Source organism: Rhamphochromis sp. 'chilingali' (genome assembly GCF_963969265.1).
Source record: "Rhamphochromis sp. 'chilingali' genome assembly, chromosome: 13".
In the NCBI taxonomy this organism is placed as follows: domain Eukaryota; kingdom Metazoa; phylum Chordata; class Actinopteri; order Cichliformes; family Cichlidae; genus Rhamphochromis; species Rhamphochromis sp. 'chilingali'.
The window spans coordinates 15,140,008-15,147,914 of record NC_137940.1 but is presented as its reverse complement, the minus strand read 5'-3'; the positions used below and the strand labels follow the sequence as shown (position 1 = coordinate 15,147,914).

The following is a 7,907-nucleotide window of genomic DNA, read 5'->3' as shown; positions in this document are numbered from 1 at the left end:
AATATGACTGTCATAATGAAGCTGTTAATGTGACTGTGCCAGTGTGTCAGATTGATGTCTGCATTTTAAAACATAAAATACTGATTTTAACAAGTTCTGTCAGCCTCACACATCTATCATAACAAAATAAGAGCAATGCAGGCAATCATGCATCTTCGTTAGCATATGGTCAGTTCAGGATCTAATGATTAGCTTTCTTCTATACATCACACAGGTTAGTTGTTACGTGCAGATTTCTGGTTTATACAGTGGAATAGTTTGTAATAACGCAGCTCTTCTCTGGATAAACCCTGCTCTCTACTTGAATCTCAATCCCAAGTTCCTTGCAGTCTCCAACCATTTGTATCAGAAGACTGCACCCTTACTCAGAATGAATACATTGTCCTAACTTATTTATCATAAGTAAGTAAGTTTACTTGGTTTTTTTTGAGACAATGTTTGTATAATTGGGAACTAATCTGGGAACTAATTAGATTTTACAGTGCATATCAAAATCATATTGATTCTTCATCAGCTCCTCTCTTTTAACTTAGTTGCAATGTCATTCTCAGAGAGAACAACATGTTTATAAACTGTGCTTATTATCACCCGCTCCTTTGCATTTCTTCATGGGGTCAGCTCATTTTGTGCTGCTCTTGGTAGGTAACTATTGAAATTCACTGACTACATTTTCTTTGTATAAATTCATGCACTATTAGTGGATTATGCAAATAACTTTCTGCTCACATCAGTGCATTTGTACTAATGCATCATCACATTAATTTGCTATATGACTATCAGTTAGAAAGCTGACTCTTTTGTAAACCCGCACAGTGGGTTTTTTTGTTGTTGTTTTGGTTTTTTTTAAAGAAAGGTTTTCCTCTGATGCAGGCAGTAAATCTGGCCCTAAATATCATGATGACAACTTTGACCAGTCATTTTGTCTTCACGGGCTTTCTTGCATAAAATATGTTTCAAGTGACAACTGAATTCCAACCAGTTAAGCTGACTGAATAATTTATTTTCTCACTTGGGGGAAAAAAAGTGGTGGAGCTTATCCTGGGCTGCACTACAGCTCTGTCTGCTATGCAGTGTCATCTCTGCTGTCACAGATTGTGAATACTGAAAATGACTTTTTGATTTGAATTTTTATTTGTGCCGTAGACTGTTTCAAGCACTTAAAAATCAGAGTAGGGGATGATGACTTTTGGGCGTAAATATAATTTCAGCAGAGCAGGGATTTGTGGACCACAGGGAGAGAAATCCCACCACCTGCAATTCCTAGCAAGTTGCACCCTTGTTGTAATGGCAACAAAGTTGATGTCACGGCTGAGGAGGCGAGCCGTGTGGTGTGGAGGAAGGAGGACCCAAGATGCAAGCAGTGGATGAAAATGCTAGTGAAGTTTATTAACAAGGTGGTGTAGTGGCAAACGAGCAGTGGGGCATGACAAAATGACTAAAGACACCTAAACTGGGAGAGCTAAAATAACAGACCTGGGAGCATACGACACCATAGACAGACAGAGACACAGACGCAGACTCAGAGGCAGACCGAATATAACACATAGAACTCAAACAATAATAATCATCATCATAATAAACTAGAAAATGATAATAAACTAAAAGCGCTGGGTCACCGACCCAGGACCATGACAGTTGACTTGCTAAAGAGATACATGTTGCTTAGACAGGTTATATGTAGCCAAATGCAACTAATTGACAAAAAGACAATAAAAGATAAAAGCAGAAACGGTCCTTGGATTTTGGGTAAATTAGCTGCGCTTATCCATTCAAAATAGTATTTTGTCATCTTAGACCGCAATTGGTCCATGTTAGCCTGAAAGCTAGTGTTCATAAACATTAGCATCAGCTAGATCTCCCCAAAACTAATTTAAGGTCCTTCTAATAACTGATGTCCTGGTGATGCTGCCCTATAGTAACTTTTACCACAACTGCTTTTTGCCAGAAGGGCTTTATCAGTTGACTAGCATGAAAGAAACCACTTACTCGCCCTATGCACACAGGTTGGAGTAGACTTAATTTGCATATAAAATCAACCAAACCAGATTTAGAACAACAATCTGAGGTAACATTATTTGGGGCTTAGGAAAAACTGGTCATTCATTGTCTCAGCGGCTCAGCTTCTATACTTATACTTCTGAGACAAGTTTTTAACAGACAAAGACCAGCATATATTTTTATCAGTAATAACAGACTGTTATGGTTGTTTGTGCAATCAGTGCTCTTAGATTCATCCATGCATACTGAAACAACTATTTAAGGTCACATCATTTGGTTTTCCTGTCTGCCTCTGATGTTAGATGTAAATTAGCTAGGCTGTTCTCTCCACGAAGCCCCTGGTGAAATGATTGAAAGCAGTGCGTTTGTGTGTTAACACAGTTAATGAAGGAGTCTGTGGCAAGCTCAGTAAGGAGCAGCCTTTATTTAGGCAAGATTTAAATAGGTTATGGCCCATGACTTGGAACGTTTGATGTTGGAATTCTTCCTATTGCTGCACTCAAATTGTTTGGTTGTAGTGTATTTGTCTTAAATGCAATGAGTCGATATCATGTGTATTTCTATTCTGCTTTCTAAATGCACCACTAAGGCTCTAAAGATCAAGCCAAATTTAATTAATTAAAATGTACAACTGGATATAACAAATAACAGTGGCAAATGAACCCACTTAAGTGCTATGCTGAGCCTTTCTAGTCTCTTTGATGAATGGAGCATTTAGAAAAAAAAAATTAGAAAAGGTTTCAGTGATGGATAGAGTTTGGGGGGCTTGAGGATCCATGGAGGGTATGTTAAGATGAAAAAATCAATGAGCAAGTGTTTGTTACATGTTACACAGTCTGCAATGGCCATAGTGTGGCATTATGGATGTTTTGGACATGTGCTCTGCTTGACACAAATCCACACCAATCAGAGCTAAAAATCAGATTTTTTTTTTTTTTCACAGTTCACAGTTTTTGGTCCCCTTTAACCAGCTTGCTCAGTATGGGTAATTGCAGAGACTCAGCAACAGAAGTGTTCCTTCAGTATATATAAAATTTTCATTTTTTTTCTCCACACTTTACACTTAGTCAATTCATATATGGCCAGCAATGACGGATGAAACACTCTCGCTTAAAATGCCCCGCACCACTTTTAACATGAAAGTGCCAAAAATTCCAGTTCCTTTAATGGCCACTTGAAGCTGGCTCACTGAGTCAGTCCCCATAAGCTCCCATACTGAAATGTCCAACCTTAGAGCAATAAAAAGAACTAGCAAAATCCCACCCCACAGGCAGTTTTTGCCAGGCCCACGGGTGTATTAGTCTGTAACTCTAGAATGCAGATATATGCCTTTATATTTCAGCAATATACTTTATGATTTTAGCTTACTTACACTCAAAAAAATGAATGAGGTGGATTGTTCAGTGTATATTAATTATTTATTTTCATTTTACTTAAAATATATGTTTTTGTTAAGTTAACATATGTTTTTCTAATCAAGTCTACGTAATTGTGTCTATTATTCAACGTACATAATACTAATGTGTTACTTGATCGCATAACATTTAAGTTAAGTCAATTAGGATCGATATACCTTGTATATCCACAAGGTGGCAGTAATGCAAAAACAGTTGTAATGAAACCGCGCAGAACAAGAAGGTTTCACGGCTTGTGCCTGCTCATGCACAAGACTTCAAATTTAACTGAAAAAGGCTGTTTTGGCGCCAAGCTACTGTTTCTTTGAGAGGTAAGACCACTTTTTTTCTTTGACTATGTTGTGTAGTATCTATATGTCCAGCATGGTTATATTTTGCGTTTGTCTTACAAGACATGTTATATCGTTTGCGTGCGCTTGTTTTACATTAGTTTTACTGGGTCCTGGACATGCTTATTTTGTGGACTGTGTAAGAAACATTTTTATTGTTTTTTGTTTTATTAAGGGATTAGCTACAGGGGTTCATGGGGTTATTCTTTCAAGGGGTTATTTTTCCATTTGCTTTCTTGGGATTCCTTTTCTGTAATCCGAGAGTCGGAAATATCGAATAGGATAGCATAAAGTGACATTTAAAATCCAAAAAGTCAAGGGCGAAAGCCACTGTGACACCATTGTTCTGCTCTATCAGTAATCTGTATTATGTAAAAATGGTCTGTAAATACAGCATGTTTCCTAGCGGAGTTATACATATCAATGTAGTTATAAATTACAGTTTGTGAAAGTACACACTTAATTTTTTTAATAAAATTATTCAAGACATATGAGTGGACAGACAATGGAGGTCGACAGACCTGGTGATAATTGCTTCTATAGAAAGTTAGCACATGGCAGTGTCAATCTCTTGCTTTTCTTCTGAGTAGTATTTTATTTAGTTGTAATTCAAACAATAATTTGCTTCTTGAAATTAAGTAATGAATTTCTTGTTTTACTTTATAAATCTCAGATCCTGCCTTTACCTGCTCCCTCCTATACTGATGTGGTGTATGTGGTATGTGAACTGTTATACTTTTAAAAACAAAACTGTTTTATAAGTTAAGTTTTCTTTTGTGACCCATCCCATGCCCCTGTTATTTCTTCTCCACATCTGAACCATGGTAAAGGTTGCAGTTCAAGGGCCTGAGGCATGAAATTCTTTTCAGATCAGCTGTGATCAATATTTTTTGGAACTTGATAAATAACAATAAAAGCTGTAATGGCTCCATTAGCATTTTGTGTAAATGTTTGTGTTAAAATTATAGCTTTAATGAGGTCTTACTACATTAGTTTTAGTTTGTATATGTGTACATATAGTATGTATATTTACAGTACAGTATGTTGTGTTTGTTGACATATTTTCAGGTGGAAGCAGAATATGTGAGGATTACTACTGCTGCACATGTTCCAAGGCTTTTTACACAACTTGACCAATACACTGACCAGCTCATAAAAGTCTTCAAGAAAAAAGGAGGCGTTGCAGGGAAGAAAATTAGACAAACTTTGGCCCCAGCCACACAGGTGCGTTATTCTGTTGGTAGCAAAATATTATGGCTAATAAGATCATTTTCAAATTTAAACAGCTAGTGTATGGTAGCTGCACAGTGCACTTACATTTATATTAAGCAAGACAAAGTTTGGTACTCAAAACGTTGGAAAATTTAAATTACCTAAACATATGTAAAATCTGATCCCTTGATTTAGGTTAAACCAGAAGTGAATGTTTTTATGTTATGTTTTGAATGCAAAAAAGATGATGTATTAGTTTGTCTTTACCTCCATTATGGACATATCTAATGTGGTGGAAACCCTGCCCAACAGGTTAACTATTCATGTCCATGTGATGATTAGTTGGTCTTGTGTACATGTCTATCTGTGCAGTGGATATGTCATTCATTTTGCGTATAATGTGAGTTTCTGTCATCCTAAAGTATATCTGTTTTCTCTTCCTGTATCTCTGCCACTCTCTACAGAAGGAAAGTATTGAAAAGGGGAGGGAGTGTGTCCTCAGGGCACTACCTTTTTACCTGAATGAAGACCCAAGCATCCTCTTCAAAGAATAATTGGTTGGTAATTTTAGTTTAGTTTTTTATCTGTATTAAACCAAATTTTGAATAACTAATGTTGTTGCATGTTGTTGTTGTTGTAATTTGCATGGAACCTGTTTAAATGTTTTGGGAAATCTTCTTGTATACCCAAACTATTTATATTTATCGTTGAATCTGTAGTCTGAAATAGTGGCACACTGGGGTGCATGTTCCTAATATTGTGTTTACGTCATTAAAGGGTAGCTTTGGCCCTTTTTCTTTCTTTTTTTAAAACTGGATGCCATTTTTCTATGTTTTTGTGTCTAAGCTACAGCTGTTCAGAGGGAGCTGGAACAAATTACCCTTGCTATCTTTACCATCGAAAGAGCTGATGCCAGCACTCCTCCAGCCGATGTGGGTATAACCATCTAGTGTGTCCTGCATGACCTGGAAGACCTGGCCTCTGCATGTGCACTCTTAATGGGTGGGATATATGCACTGAATCTCAGTTAACCTCAAGACTGAAAGCTTTCTTTGAAGTACTTCAGAAGCTCTTCCTTCATCTGTATGTCAGCAGACTCTTGACCAAGGTACAGTTGCTCAAGAATACACTGAATGAATAAGCCAACCTTTAATTTGGATGATGAATGTTCTGTCAGATGGACAGAAGTTTTTCGGAGGCTGAATGGGAATAAAATGGTAATTTGTAAATGACAGATAACGGGAAAATTACATTTAAGAGAAATTTAGAACATTTTGAAAAGTTTGTAAACTACTACAATTTGAGAGATTTTACTGTTGTGGGGGGGCTAGTAAGAGACAATCAAAAGTATTGAGATTTAAAGGATTTAATTGAGAGATGATACTGCACCAGAAATGTTGAAGGGTGGTGTGTATATTAGCGTTCAAGGCATATTGTTATGAGGTGGAAATATGTTCATATTCAGTTTGTGTTACATTGTGTGCATTGTAAAGGTAATTGCAATACATACTAAAAATAAGGGTAAGTTAGGAGGTTGATCTGATATCCTCGTGTTGGTGTTGTTCCCAGATCATCATACTAAATGTTGTTCCAGGATCAACATTGCAAGTGACCAATCAGAATGTTGTGACGTCATACTTTTGCGACTTCGGGAAAAACCGGCGTAAAACAAAAAACTGTACTTAAGCTGCGTGAAACCGCCTCTGTCCGCCGATCAACTGACCCTAACCCTAACCGTAACCCTTTAATAAACAGTAAGCAGAATTGATATTGTCCTTGCAACACTGGAATTTCATAAATGCACGAATGGCTTGGCGCGCAAAAGAATAACGTCACAACAATGTGACAACATTTTCATGATGGTCTGGGAACAACACCAACACGAGGATATCAGATCATCCAAGTTGGGAATGCAGGATGAATGTATATTTTGTGGACTTTTAAAGACGAACAATTGTTTCCATGTTAAAATGTTTACATCTGAAGTTTTTTGCCCAAACACTAGTAAAATAAATGGCAGTGGCAAGTGTTAAATGGTTACTGCTGTGCTGTTGCAAAAAAACTGAACGCTGACAAGCTGTTTTATTGTTAGACCATAATGTTGGCATGTTTTGTTAAAGTTTTATTTGGGATGGTGATGTAATTTTCTTTGATTGCTAATATCAGTGGACTATTTATTATTATTATTATGATTATTATTATTATTATTATTATTGTTGTTGTTGTTGTTGTTACATAAATTTTTTTTAAATTGTGGCTGTTGAGGTGGACACTTCACTTTGCATTGTTAAAGGAAAGCACTTCATTGGCATTGTGTTACTGGACTGACCCTAAGCAATCATTGCAAATAGCAACTTTGCTATCCATTTTAGACACTAAAAGAAAAAAACACTCACAGACCTTACTAGCATCACATGTGCATAACTCAAGTGTCATCTTATCAATGTGTTATGTGATCTTCAATGCGTTTTTTTCTCTCTCTTCTATTTCTGGTAGATACAGACATTTAATTTAAAGTCTTGATGTTGCATCTGTCTACATACTGTTAATTACTAACCCTAATGAGCTGTTGTGTTTTATTTTGGACTGGGTTTACACAAATGCTCACTGAATGTGTTGGCAATAAAAGAAATTTTAAAAAATAAGTTGGATGTACATAATTCATTTGTGTGGAACCTGTTGACAAAATAGATTTATGTAAAACTAATTAATAAAGCACAAGGTGGCTGAAAATATAATATTTGAATTAATCTAACTTAAATTTAACATTTTACTGCCACAAATAAGAAATGTGTTGAAGTAACTAATCTAAACTATCTAACCTGAAAATATATCATCTTTGTTCATACAACATAACTTGATTTAGTTAGTCTTAAATATGTCTTGTTAATCTTAAGTAGTTTTTTTAAATTAGATGAACTAAAGATTTTTGCTTTAAACTAACATAATTCAA

At 36.0% G+C, this 7,907-nt stretch overlaps 1 long non-coding RNA gene across 3 annotated transcripts; it reads left to right on the top strand.

Moving 5' to 3' along the window:
* Positions 1-3,372: 3,372 nt before the first annotated feature.
* On the top strand, positions 3,373-7,447 carry LOC308408923. Of its 3 annotated transcripts, none has more exons than XR_013973872.1 (4): positions 3,373-3,724; positions 4,811-4,966; positions 5,419-5,511; positions 5,801-7,447. It is a non-coding gene; the product is annotated as an uncharacterized lncRNA (long non-coding RNA). The 3 variants fall into 3 exon arrangements; XR_013973873.1 differs by lacking the exon at positions 3,373-3,724 and adding an exon at positions 3,760-3,881; XR_013973874.1 differs by lacking the exon at positions 3,373-3,724 and having other exon boundaries at positions 4,477-4,966.
* Positions 7,448-7,907: the final 460 nt, after the last annotated feature.